Source organism: Sorghum bicolor, chromosome 3, assembly GCF_000003195.3.
Source record: "Sorghum bicolor cultivar BTx623 chromosome 3, Sorghum_bicolor_NCBIv3, whole genome shotgun sequence".
NCBI classification, from domain to species: Eukaryota; Viridiplantae; Streptophyta; class Magnoliopsida; order Poales; family Poaceae; genus Sorghum; species Sorghum bicolor.
In genome coordinates, this window is record NC_012872.2 from 13,297,866 (window position 1) to 13,310,085 (window position 12,220).

Consider the following 12,220-nt stretch of genomic DNA (forward strand, 5'->3'; position numbering starts at 1 on the left):
GGCGCACAGCGCGCGCAGCTCCTCCTCACCCGCCGGGGCCGCGTCGCCGGCGGCGGCCCGAAGATACGGCGCGAGATCCACCACCGGAAGGTCCATGGGAGCTGGCGCTGGGGCTGGGGCTGGGCTGGGGCTGGGGCTGGGGCTGCGCGGCGCGGGAGATGCGAGTTGAAATGAAAGGGGGATCGGGGGCAAAAGAAGACTGGAAGTGGAATGAGACAGAGTTGCAGATGGCGGTGGGATGATGCGTGAAGGTATCGAGAGGTAGAGTTGGGGCCGGAACAGCAAACCGCGTGCGCACGGAAACCCGCGTGTGCCTCTGAACGTCTGATCGTCAGATCGGCAGATCCCAGGCGTGGGATTCCGGCGGCCTCGCCGGATCAGAATTCAGATCAACGCTGCTGCTTCCATAGGCTCGTGTCACATCGGAATACTCCCAAAAAATAAAATCAACATGCTCCGGCCGGGCCTCTGAACACGATTTGTCCTGTTGAGAAGACTCGCGGTGTCCTTAATTGGCGAATTTCCCCGTTTTTCTCATTCCAATTCAACTGTGCCCGTTGGTCAACACTAGCTTCTCTGTCACGTCTCACGTTCTCATTAATTAGACAATTGGAGCTACCTTCTCAGTATCATAGGGTGTTGCTAACTGAATCCAGTTTCCTGAATATAGCGTTCATGAATCTCAACACAATATTCATTTTTTTGGGCCAACGGCTTCGTGGCATCACTGGTGAAGAAGACTTCAAAATGGATGTGCATCATCTCCTGTCCATCCAAAATGAAGTATTGGAACTAGCTTGCGCTGCCACTCAATGGCGTATGACGCATATAGATAGATTCACCGCCAATCATAGCCACTCGTCTTGACAACCCAAGCCTATACTATTTTTAGCTTCAGTTCCACAAATGGCGCCATAAGTAGAGTTGAAGCCGTTTTGGTAAAGCATGTGATAAAAATGGCTTCATCGCCTACATATCATGCATGGCTTAGAGAGGTCAATTCTCCAAGATATCCTTGTATACACACATTTATAGCAACATTTTCAACTGGAAGTTTCTAAATGTTTTCTCATCCAAGTAATTTTGAATTTTAAAACTAAAAAAATAAAATTTTAAAATAAAAATAAAAAACAGGAGGGAAGAGAAACGGGCCTAATCGTTTGCAGCTGTACGTTGCTCTTCTTCACGCAAACGAAGGGAACGAGAATTCTTAGTGGCACATCATATAAGTTCAGCAAAGCCCGAGGATAGTGTCTCATGAGCCTAGAGAAGGAGCCAGGTGAAGTCACTTTTTTTCTTCTCTCACCTCCAAAGCTTTGTGAATGCATATTTTTAGAGGCTTCACCAAAGAATCCATTTTATTTTACCCAATTTAACAGAAAATGGCTCTAAATGACTCCTAAAACCGGCAGAGAACCTCTACCAAGCAGGGTCTTAATGTAAATATTGCATAGTATACAAAAATACTTCTAAATTAGTGCTAATGACAGGATAATGTAGGGGTTCACAACAATTATATTGGTGGTCCCTACATTATTATGTGATTCTTATCTAGGTCCTCAAACTATGAAATTGCATATCTAGGTCCCTAAATTATTTAAGTAACCCTTATGTGAGCCCCAAGAAATGTATTATCCATACCATGTGGTACACTATACAATTGTGCACTTCATGGTGGGAAAGAGTGTGTTGAGTTGGCTTAGTGACTCATTATAAACAAAGTACTATATACGATTGCATTCATTTTCTTTCAAAATCTAAACTAGCTAATTGTAGATGCATTTCAACTTTCTTATCTCGTTAGGCATGTCTCGTTAAACTCGGTTTAAGTAGCTCTGAGACATTAGGACAACATTCGAATTCACAAAGTCACCACAAGCATCGCTATAGATAGACATATCAGGGGTATACTGTTTCTAAGGCTCACATATGCTAAAACCATTAGCTTATTTAGTATCAAGTTGTTGGATAAGTACCATATATGTGGAGATGCATATATAGTGAAATAAGGTGAAAGGCCTGTGGGCATCTGAATAATGGGGATCCAAGAGGGGATGGGTGAGTTGGGTGTCATTTAGAAACTTAAGCCTGGACTCTACTTGAAGTTCTTTCAGAAGATCATGCCTAGCTCTCCCACTATGATGAGTTGGTGCTCATCAAGTTATCCACTGCTTGACATAGTGAGGAATAGTTGTTGTTTCTTCTCCATTTCAACTTGTATCTTGGTCAAACTTGGTCCATACATATATATAGGAATATGTCTAACATATCTTAACACATATTAATCTTCTTGATTAATTGGGATATCATCTGAATCACCAAAACTACTCATAACCATGCACATGGGCACATGATGCTTACAAAAGCGCCTAGCCTCATTGAAGTTGCCTGGTTTGCCACATTGTGGCATGTTGCTTACCATCAAAAGAATAGATCATGAATGGCTTTCTAATTTCACTTGGCTTGTTAAGCTTGTCTTGAAGGACCTCTCGACTCTCGAGAGACTGGGTAGCATATATTCATATTGACAAAGTCACCGCACATGTCTTGTTGTATATTGATGGATAGGTTAGGGGTGGACCAACCCTTGCCCTAGCTCACCATATGCTAAAGTCATAAGCAATGCATTATACACACAGATGCAAAGTGAAAGCGTCAGTCTTGCTCCATTCCTGAACTCACGGGCGGGCGGCAGGTCAACCACGAGACGAGACCTCCCGTTGCTCCAGCTCCAGGATGAAGTGGCTGAAACTGAAGTTGTGCTGGCCGGTACGGTGCGCCAATCAATCTTCCCGTCGGCCACTACGGACGGATGAGGTCAACGCGACGGCGCTCTTGTTGTGTGATGGATGGACGCAGCACGGCAGCAGCTATAATAAAGCCTGAACCGGCTGGTGCCTGCTGGTGTGGTCGTGTGTGCTTTTTGCTAGTGTAGTAGGTTAGGATTTGGTCACTGTACACTATATACGGTATAGAGGCTACTAGCTCGCGCGCATATGATTGGGAGCCACTCAGATCGATCAGACGCATGTACACACATCACCATCAATATAAGAGTGATCGATGCGTTTCTCTGCTATGATCATATCATCAACATCATTCAGGTTCACTACTAGCTGTATTTATCGACCGATCGAGGCACGAGTTAGAGATATATATTGCAGATCGAATATATGCATGGATGCGTACCCGTGTACCGTATACCATGGTCAGATCGATCGACTGCTCGTGCTGCAATGCATGCATGCATGCATGTGCTGCTCGTCCGGATCGCATCCATCTCTATCTCTCAACACCAACAAAATATGCCGCCGAAAAGAATGTGATCGATCGATGTGCGTGTGTGTGCTTAAGCATGAAGTGTCACGGGTGTTGCATCGTTTTCCGTCGTCGTTCAAAGATCGAATACGGTTCTCCGGCCCTGAAAGCCAGCGGCCAGCCTAGAGACTAACTGGCCAAGGACGACGACGTATAGCTAGTACACATGCACAAAACACAAAAGTCCCCCCACGGAACAAATGCATGCAAGCACAAGACGCAAGCAAGCGTACGTACGTCCGCGGTCGTGATCAGTGCGAGATTACACGTATCATTTGCGCTTTTGTTTTCCTGATTCCCTGGATCGATCAGCACGTACGCCCACACACCACCACTCGATCAACATAGTAAGTATACTATACCTTTCATTGAGAACATGTGTATATGTATTGTACTTGCACAGTTGCGCTATCAATCATCACCGGAAAAAAGTCTCCATTGCATTGTAGTACCAAAAAAGAATCCACCAACTGAGGAGTAACGGAATTGATGACTGTATTAGGCATGAGCATTAACTCTGATCTCTGCAAGATGGATCAACATCCATCGCCTACCTCGACTTGTTGAATATATATATATATATATATATATATATATATATATATATATATATATATATATATATGCACTCCTTCGTTCCAAAAAGAATGAAAATTTTGATTCCCTAGCAGTCAAACAATCTTGAATTTAGTTAGATTTATAGAAAATACTAGTAAGTATTCGTGTCTTCAAATATATATATTTATTACAAAATATATTTCATAACTAAACTAACAATATTTAGCGGTTATTTGACACGACTCACAACAGTTGTTTTTTTTATCAAATATCTATTTCTAAAATAATTTTATAGGTAAAGTTGTTTTTTCTTGTTCTAGATAAGTTTTATTATAAAGAAACTAACCAACTGAGCTACTCTTAGGCTTTAGTAGTTCGTAGATGACTCTTGTTCGGTATGGGCAGCACAGCACCGCGCGCATGGAGGAGAAAAGATCGATGGTGGAGCTAGCAGGTACGGGTGGAAAAGGAGATTTACTACCAGAGGCCAAACGCGTTGACACATGGGCGACCAAAGGAGACCGGCCGGCCACTGAGAAGATAGACGAGCCATTCGCAGTCGATAGAGCTCCATGCTCCATTGGATGTGACAGTGCATGCATGCGTCCACCAATGGCCGCCGAATGGAGAATCTCTCCTTTACTGTTCGTTTCCAGTGCAAAATCATATCGATCGGCTTCTTTTTCGGGGGGAAGCGGCGAGTGGTAGGCGTAGGAGACGCGAGAGGACGGCCTTTGACGTGCCTTTGCAAATTTTATTCCCTCGGTCTCGGCTGGCCAGCTTTGTGGCTCCTCCCTTCCCTTTATTTCTCAGATCATGGACATGTTGTTCCTTGGTCCTCGCGACACCCCCATCGGAGGCATCTATAACCTAGCTAGCTAAGCATATCGTAAAGCTAGCTCCCTCGTTTTGAAAGAAGGGGACAACTCTTAGACTACTATCATTGCCGATCGGTGTGCTGAATTTGTTCCCTCTGCTGCAGTGCGTATATGTACGTGCGCGATTCCTTTGCGAAAATTCTCGTTGCCCACATCGTTTTGAAATATCTCTATTCATCCTTGCTTTTGGAGAGGAGAGTACGTCTCAATTTGGTTCTGTGCTGCTGGAAAGGAGTAGCTAACTACAAGCCTGTTCGTTTAAGCTTATCTACCGAATCTGCTAATCATTTAGCAATGTTTTTTCTCACAATATATCATAGAAAACTACTTTTAGCCATGACTTTTTTATAAAAAAGCATGTGCTTTCTCTCTCTCTCTCTTGTTTTTTTCCTTTCTTTGTGTTGTGTGTGTTTTGGCTAGCATCTTGCTACCCAAGTTGTACTTACTTCGTGTTAATGAGAAGATCCATGGGGTCTTTTGCCTCGTAATTTTCGGTAATATAAAAACTGTAACACCCTAAAATTTAAAACTCTTGAAATAGGTGAAAAATGATTTAATTTTGTATTTTTGTGCTCATAAATAAAACATAGAGAAATAATATTTTTCATTTGAATAAAATTTATCATAGGATTTAGCAACTTGTTTGTGCATTCATTTTGGAGCATTTATTTTCATTGTATTGTGTGAATTTTATCCAAGTTCAAAATCATTTCAAACTGATTTGAAAATGGTTTTCAAATTGTCTTGAAATAGGTTTTGGGAATAAAAGAAAAGAAAACAAACAAAACAAAAGAAAAAGGAAAAACCTTTCCCCCTCTGCTTTGTGGGCCGAAGGCTAGTCCCTCCCTCCTCTCTCACTCGCTCACGGGCCACGAGCAGGACGGCCCAAGCCAGACCCGCGTCCTTCCCCTTTCTTCCCCTCGGCTCATGGACCAGCACGCCCTCACGCCACGGCCCAGTACCGGATCAACCGGCCCAAGCGCTCGCAGCAGGCAGCCTGCGCGCTATCCCTTTCTCTCTTTTGGATGACAAGTGGGTCCCGTGCCTTGAGACGCTGACAGGAGGACCCCACAGGTCAGCCGCATCATCTTCTCCATTCTGCCCAAATCCCGATTTCCCCAGGATTGTTGTCACATGTGTGCGATCGACCCCCTTTAAAAGCCTTGCGATCTTCGCTGTGCCCTTCTTTGGCGTCTCGCTCAACCAAGGAGTTCTTTTTGCCCTGCCCTACCACCGTTTGGATCTCGCCGATCCGCAAGCTACCGCCGCCACCGTGGTGCTCGAGACCCGCAGCCGTGCCAGCGTTTCCGAGCAGTGGCCGAGCCTCACCAGTTGACAACGAAGCGGTCGAGCCCCTTCACTTACCCTCCCTCGACCCCAGTAGCCCGTGCGACCCCGCCGAACGTCGCAGGGGGCTCTCATCCGCCACGTCGCACCGTACACCGCCGTCGTCCAATCTCAGGCGTTGAAAAGTCCCTAGGTGAGATCCCCTTGAGCTCCTCTTGCTTCCCATGCAATCGGTTTTTCAAATCGTGCTCAGAATCGCAATCGCTTTAACCGTGAACTCCGGCGAGGAGTGCCTCACTCCGGCAATGGCGCCACCGCGCTGGCCACTGTAGCCAGCCGGCCGCCGTTCTTCTCTTTCCCTGGAACTGTTTTCCACCGTTCGTTTCTGATCTAATGGCTCAGATCGGTCGATACCGGTTCGGCTGCAACTTTTGCTTAAGAGACCCCCTAGAAGTTAGGAATCCAACCCGCAGTCCCTCGACGCACTCGGAGAAATACGTTTTTCAACTCCAAAAGTGTATTCTTCGTCGGTTTGGTTGAAATACGCTTTCTGATAATTACAAGATTGCCACTGAGTTTCTTTTGGCCATAAAATATTCATTTAAACTCCGTTTTTGTCCATTCAAATTTCGTTAGGTTCGTATTTACGAGCTCTACATGTTAGAAGTATTAGTTCACTGTTTTGAAACTTTTTATTTTCGCAGTAACATTTAATTATTTATTTATCTATAGGAAATCTTGGAAAATTCATAACTTCTACGTTTTAATTCCGATTTTCGTGATCTTTACGTCTGTGAGATCGTATCGATGCGTAGAATCATTTTATAAACTTTTCATACTGTTTTATATGATTGGTGTACTGTTCTAATTGTAGCCTTGTTTGCTTCGTGTATGTTTGTCTCCGATTGTTTGTGTGTTGATGATCGATGATCGAGTTTAGACGGAGAGCAGTTTTTGGTGATCAAGATGAGAGCCTTAGACAACTAGTAAGACCAGCAGGATCAACAAGAGCATTTGGATTAAGGCAAGTATAGCATTTGGGTTTTATTTCTGTGACCATGATCTTGTGAGTTGATTAATGTTAAGTAATAAACGATAAAAATGACTTTTTAGCCACTTGATGATTTATCTGTAAGTAATAACCGGGATAATAGTGCAACCATGAGGGCTATAATGGCTCTGGCTTTAGCTCAGTATGAGGACCTTTTTCTAGCTTGTTAGTGGTTACCTTAAATGGCGTAAGAATGGCTAGACATGTTGGGTATAGTGCGGCCTCTGTCCGTGTGTATAGGCTGTGGGTTATGTGTCATGGAAGGGGGCCTCTATATCTGTCTGCCGAGTGAATCTAATGGCCCTAACTTGTTAGACGAAACCTTTGAAAGGCTTCATAGTGATCCCTGCCGGCCTCCCTAGGAAGGGGGTTAAGAGACTCGTGACCTCGGGCGAAAGGGTAAATCATGACTCATGGGTAAAGATGTGCAACATCTGCAGAGTGTTTAAAACTGGTATACTAGTCGTGCTCACGGTCACGAGTAGCCTTGGGGATTCTTGCATTAAGGGTGATGAATCTTGTTGTGTTAAAATACTCATTATTTATTGTTTAATGCTCTACATTATTTATGTCACATTGATCATGAGATTGTTGGAGTTATACAATTTAGTTGCTATACTTGTGGAGTTCGACATGGACTCACTCTTGCTATTTCCCCCACACTTTAGGAGATGTTGTAGGCTTGTGATCAACCAGTCAGTTGGATCCTATAGAGAGAAGTTAATACCCGAAGTTTGGAGTTGTCTATCCGCTGTTCGCTATCAAAGGTTATATCTTTTATACTAAGTATGTTATATATTTATGCATTGTCTTTTGATATTACCCCTTATTTGTAGCTATATATGAGATTTGACTCCTAAGACTCACATATGGTGTATATCTGATTTTGTTCTTAAAATCAGGTATTACAAGAATCTTCCATGTAAACTATTTACACAATATGTAGTCTTGGTTGGAGTTGGACCAGCAAAAAATATTGAAGATAAGAAAACAAGTTTCTTTTTCTTTAATTCGTATGGACTATGTGTTCTAGAGATGGTATCATTTTCTAGGAATTGAAAAGTGGTTGTAGACAAAAGAAAATAATCTTGAGAAGTCACAGGTCATGCAATTTTTTGCGTGAATGTGGGTGCGGTTCCTAGGATTCAAACTCAATATTACCTCACGCAAACTTCCTCTACCAGTGGCACCACTATGCCACAGCCACAGAGTTGCTACGAGTCTTATACTGAAATATGGCCCCTAAGCAATTTTAAATGAAAAAATTTCAGGTACAAAGTTTAGATGTTGTCAAGCACTAAAATTTTGGTGTAGGGTGTAGCTTCACCTGAAGCTGATTGAAAAGTTCAAAAATTCAATTTCAATATTTGAAAAAATAAACATTGGGAGTCTAAATGATTTTAAATGAAAAGAAACAATAAGTTGTAGACATCTTCGAGCGCTACAACTTTGATATAAAGTTCATCTCTATTAACTTCATTTGAAAAAGTTAGATTTTTTTTGAATTCACCTATTTCTAGAGGCATATCAAATTACCAACTGCGGTCGAAAATCAATTTCTAGAGATGATTGGTGTTTTCTACCGCCTAGAAATAGCATTTCTAGAGGCAGCTTGTGTTATCAAGTATACCTGAAAATGGAGGGCATTTCTAGGGGCAGGAAACACCAACTGCCTCTAAAAATTGGTTTCGAGAAGTCGTAACCTCTGGGACCATGACCCGAGGCAGCTCTAAAATAGTTTCTATAGTATTGATTGTAAGATATGGTGCAAAATTTGATACCATAGATATGAACAAATAGAAAAAGTCTAGTCTACATTTAGATAAAAAATTGTTTATATTTGTGCAAAATTTTCTGCATGGAATTTTCTTCTACTAATTGTGTAGCTAACTACCCCCCTCTTGCGCCTGGTTAACTAAAGCACATAGCATTTCCCATTAGTTCTGAGCAATTCGATCAGGGTCGTGAGTCGTGACGCAAACGCATTGAACAATACGAATATCTGCGTACGAAAAAGTTTCCACTCCAACGATGATCATTCGCGTGGAACTGCAAAGTTTGTCCTCCATCAGCTCTCCTCCATGTATGTGTAAACTGTAAAGAATAACTCCATCCTGGATTGGTCTTTAACTCTTTATGCTTTGTGCAGAGGTTTATATTGGACTTGCATTGTCTTCAGCTTTTTATTGGATTGCTATGCATAGTAAATTGGTATAGGTACCCGTACCTTTTTTCTTGTGTGGACAGAATATCCTTGGTAGATTCTCTTCTGCGAGCTTATATGCATGGTTTAAATCGATCGTAAAGAAAAAAATCGGAGCACTGACAGATATGTGTATAATCATTAGTAGCACACACACCACCACCGATTGAACGGCTCTTGTGTTGGGAGAACATATGCGCCGTGAACAAAATAAAAGGCAGAGGGTCTGTCATGGTTTCATGTTTTCGCCGGGCACTAAACTTAACAATCATATGTGTAGATGGCCGTCATAGTGCAATGACGCAGCCAATGCTACCAAGATATATGTCTACAGAAATTATATGAAAATTTCTTTGGTCTGCCAAATGCTACCAAGCAGAGTATATGTATGCAAAATGGCAGTAATGCATTGTATGGAGCAACAAGGCACCGCAGGTGTCAAATTTTTCGCCTGGGGTTAGTGTCCCTGCAGGGTCGGGTACAATGCAAAATCGGACTTGCAGAGGAAAGGTGTAGCGGAGAACTCGATTTGTGATGTGTGCAAACGCGGCAGAAGAAACCCCGGCACATATATTACTGTGTTTGGCTGTCCACATGCTGCACAATTATTCTTGAACGCACTGCGCAGATTCCAACAAACCCAACAGTGGCAAGTTCAGGCTCTCAAAGAAAATTCAGTCTCCGAATTAATCATATACCAAACAAGCATTTCGGCACCTTCTTGTCTTATAATTTGGGATGAAGGAAGTAATAATTAGCAAACTGCAAATGCAGAATGTTATAAACCTCTGGCCATTTGAGAGCCAAATCAAGTAATATATCAGGTGGGGTATTCTCTCCCCTCCCGTCGAATTTTTCTCTGTTTATAAGGAGGGTTTGTTTCTGCAAATCTTTGATTAGCAGTGCTCTACGAAAGCGCGTGGATGGTTAAGAGGTGGAGACGTAGAGGAAGAAGTATTGATCGAGTTTTGGTACATCTTCGTGGAGGACAAAATCATCATTGATACCTAAACCGTCAGCCCGTGCATCGCTTGTACTAGTCTGGATGCTGGGCATGCAGTGGCAGAGGAACAGAACCATGCAATGTCCGATTGCGCACGATCGGTGACGCTGCAAGTCACTTCCAGTTGGTGCTAGGAGATGTGGTCCCTAGTGTTCAAAGAGAAATTGAGCCATATCAACAAAATTATTATAGAAATTGAATATGAATACAATATAGAGACTGTTGATCTCTAACTGCAACTACAGAACCAAAGAGAGCTCATGCCATACTTTAGAACCCACTAAGGAACCCAGTGATAGCTTTTGACACAGAAAAAAGATGAATAAGATTTTTTTTTAAATGAGTACAACAGAACAAGGGAGAGAGATTTTTCTTTTTTGAATGAGTAGAGCAGAGAACACAATATTACCTCCTTCATCAAAGAAGTAAATGCGTCCTTGGACAGGCCAAAGCCAATTGCAGCCATCTCAGCAACAACCTATGCAAACATAACCATACAGGTGTGGGCATAGGCACACAGCTATGTATAATACATAAAACACTGTGAATACTGTTCACAAAAAAGTACTAGCATGAATATACCTCAATTGCAGAAATCATTTTAGAACCCCAGGAATCCATCGTCTCTTTCCACTCAGGTAATCCCTCAGGGATAACAGGTTCTGAGTTTAGCTCCTAAACAAGGTTAGTTACCAGCTCAGTACAAAGCAACAAAACTAAACTAGGGGTGCAAATGAGTGATGATTAGGTGCACCTCTAAACCTCTTTAGTTCAAATATTTATACTACTTCTCCAAAACAATTAAGAAGTAGTACAAATATTTGAACTTAAGAGGTTTCGAGGTGCACCTAAAGGTTACCCCTTTGCACCCCTAAACTAAACTACTGCCGTCAATACTTAACGCGTTTCATATTTTAAAATCCAAGATCATACAGAGACGTCACATGGAAATCACAACCTTAAAGCCGGTATTTGCAGGGCGAGGACCCACTCTCCACATGTACCGCCATTTCGGGTCCGGCCCTTTAGGCGTGGCTGGCTGAAAGTCCTCTGGCATGCTCCTGATCTTCTATTGCATGTTCTTCTCGACCAAACTGCGAGGAACCTCCACCCCTTCGGGTGTGACACCAACCTTACCAAGAACAAGCAAACTGGATGAGTAATTCAGCACAGTGGGGTAAGTTGAGTTTTTTTTCTTTAACACGCATTAAGCAAGACCTGATCGTGCCTATTTTACAATGTGATCAATCACGTGCCGTGATCTGGATCCAACCGAGGTGGTATTAATCCCAGCACCGTGAATCCAGTGTTTAGCGCCATCCGGTTGACCATACCCACACCCGATCCATCAAACCCGATTGGCCAATTCGACAAAACAGACAGAGAAGAAAAGGTACGGGGCGGGCAGCTGCCTACCTGGTAGTGGAGGTGGGGCCGTTCCTGGAGGCGCTTTGTGTCGGCGGATCGGGCGAAGTAGCGCTCGACGACGTCGAGGAAGTGGTCGTTGTCCACCGCGGAGCAGCGCGGGTCCATCACCAGCAACGCCCCCGTATCCCGCAGGCTAGCGCTCACCGTGGCGCACAGCGCGCGCAGCTCCTCCTCACCCGCCGGGGCCGCGTCGCCGGCGGCGGCCCGAAGATACGGCGCGAGATCCACCACCGGAAGGTCCATGGGGGCTGGCGCTGGGGCTGGGGCTGGGGCTGGGGCTGCGCGGCGCGGGAGATGCGAGTTGAAATGAAAGGGGGATCGAGGGCAAAAGAAGACTGGAAGTGGAACGAGACAGAGTTGCAGATGTCGGTGGGATGATGCGTGAAGGTACCGAGAGGTAGAGTTGTGGCCGGAACAGCAAACCGTGTGCGCACGGAAACCTGTTTGGATAAAGATTCTCCCGTCCCAGCTGAGCTACAGCGGCACACCGACGC

At 43.8% G+C, this 12,220-nt stretch overlaps 1 pseudogene; it reads right to left on the reverse strand.

The window, feature by feature from the left end:
• Positions 10,207–12,220, reverse strand: LOC8078141 (annotated as a pseudogene).